This window comes from Cyprinodon variegatus, unplaced genomic scaffold (genome assembly GCF_000732505.1).
Source record: "Cyprinodon variegatus isolate N-32 unplaced genomic scaffold, C_variegatus-1.0 Scaffold216, whole genome shotgun sequence".
Lineage (NCBI taxonomy): Eukaryota > Metazoa > Chordata > Actinopteri > Cyprinodontiformes > Cyprinodontidae > Cyprinodon > Cyprinodon variegatus.
Genome location: NW_015150669.1, coordinates 432336 through 435130, shown reverse-complemented (window position 1 = coordinate 435130; position 2795 = coordinate 432336).

Genomic DNA, 2795 nt, shown 5'->3' with positions numbered 1-2795 from the left:
TAGAAACTGAAAAATGAGCATGTCTTATATTAAATGCCATCTTTATCTTTAGCTATTAATGTGACATCCTTTTTTTTTTTTGCATTCACTTACAGTCTTGCATGTTTTTGTGATTCATAATACATATTCTCAGACAAAAGGCTAAACCTTAATTCCCTCTGTCTTCCACTCAGCTCATGAAATTGAATCTGATAATTGCACACTTATTTTAAGTTCAGTAGGCTCCACCTAGTGAGATAACTTGGTTACTACAAATAAAAAGAAACCATCACTGAATGCATTAGCATATGCCTTCATAGATCTGATTATCTGAGGTTCACAGTTCAAGAAATTGACCTCTATATCAGGAATTATTATCCTGTTTCTATGTTCAAATAAGCAAACTGCATCAATCAAAAGTGGCTGCATGTAACCAAGTGGGCATCAGCTCCCTGGATTGCCTGTTTCTCCAAAGCTGCAAACAAATTCATAAAACCAGCATTGTAATATAATAATGTAGAAAAGTGTATAATAAGAATAAAACAATAAGTTAATAATAATAAAAAAAAATTAAATGTGAAATAAAAAAGTCTAATAAGTGTAATTAAAATAAAAAGCAAACAACCCTTAACCCCCACACTGCTCACTGGGCGTCGCACAATGGCAGTGAACGGGTTAAATGCAGAGAGTTATTTTGTTGTTCAGCACAAAAAAAGTGTTTTTTTCAGGTCAGCTTGCTCCATCTGCTGATACACTGAAGAAGGGAAAAATACATCACATCATACTAAACAGATCAGACTCTGCATATTTTATATATATATATATATATATATATATATATATATATATATATATATATATATATATATATATATATATATACACACACACACACACACAGTAATGTATACAGTAGCAGACATTCAAAATGGCCCTTCCCAGTCAAATGCAAGCCAAGTGGCAGCCAAGTTCCAGCCACTGCAGTGACCCCTTCCTTCTCCTGGGTGTGCATATTTTTTTACTCTGACTCGACCCTGTCACTAAATTACAGGGTCTGAGCAGGAGATGAAGCTTCTCTTTAGATCTTAATGTCCACAAATCATGACAGAATATTTTAGTACAATGATTGATGTTTAAAAAAGGAATCGTAGGGGATCAGCCAAGGACCAACTATGGAAGCCCGTTTCCGCCACTCTGTAAAAAAAAAAAAAAAAAAACTATCTCAATATAATGAGATAGTAACTCAATATAATGAGATAGTATCTCATTATAATGAGATAGTATCTCAATATAATGAGATAGTATCTCATTATAATGAGATAGTATCTCAATATNTCTCCATGTTTAGTTCTGGTTCTAGGTATGCAGAGCAGGCTGGAGCCAGAAGACCTGAGTGGTCTGGAGGGTTGATACACTGATAGCAAGCCTATGATGTATTTAGGTGTAAAGCCATTCAGGGATTTATAGACTAACAGAAGTATTTTAAAGGCTATTCTCTGAGATACAAGGAGCCAGTGGAAGGACACACACACACACTGTATACAGACGTATACAGTAGCAGCCATTATAATGGCCCTTCCCAGTCAAATGCAAGCCAAGTGGCAGCCAAGTTCCAGCCACTGCAGTGACCCCCTCCTTCTCCTGGGTGTGCATATTTTTTTACTCTGACTCGACCCTGTCACTAAATTACAGGGTCTGAGCAGGAGATGAATCTTCTCTTAAGATCTTAATGTCCACAAATCATGAAAGAATATTTCAGTACAATTATTGATGTTTAAAAAAAAAAAGGAATCGTAGGGGACCAGCCAAGGGCCCAATCAAGGAAAGTGGGGAAATCTTGAATGGCTACTACTGTACAAACACATACATACATAAAATGTATTACACATATTATATAAAATAGGACCAGTTGCTCTGGTTTGCAGAAAAACACATTTTATGCAATCATTAAAAATACCAGGGTTTAAAACTGTTCTTCAAAAAGGGCCCTTAAACACAATGGATTTGGATCATCATATAAAGACCAAACTGAAACTAAATGTATTTTCTCAACCGTGCATAAAGAGGTGTTCAAGTGGCTCCATCTAGTGTCCAGTTGTTTAAGTGCTTTGGTTTTGGTCAAGTTTTTAAGCAGCTTTTAAAGTAAACAAATTTAGACCATATAATAAGTTCATAAAATCTCAATTATATGATTTTTGTTTTTAAATCTCAGTCATATAAATGAGTAGACATGTAAAAGTCAAAAACATACTAATACATTATGACATTACCAAACACCCCTTTAGATAAACCAATAACCCTTTGCCTTTTTCTTTATACAATTGCATTCCATGCTTTGTTTGTTTTTTTCTAACATTGTTCAGTCTTCAAATGGTTTTCTACTGAATTATAGTCACTGACCGTAGTGCAGATAAATATTACTTGGCCATGTTTATATATACAAAAGAAAAGAAAAAAAATGTTTATGAATTTGTGCAGATCCTCCGTAAATTTCTGGCATTTTTCCTTTACACATTTTTCCAAATCAAAAACACATTTGGATGTCATACATAAATAACTTGATTAAATTTAGAATTAAGCTTTTACATAATGCTTTCCTTTTTTGTGAAAAGTTATTGCACGCCCTGATCTGATTACTCCCACACCCACAAAACAAAGCTTAGAGAGACCCATTGTGACAAAACAAGAGGAAGAACGACGAGCTTTAAACAGAAACCAAAATGTGATGTGAATTCAAAGACCAGTGAATAGTCCAGCAGTCTAACCCAGAATAAAAGGATCAAGTATTATTTGAAATCCCTGAAGGGGTTTAGACT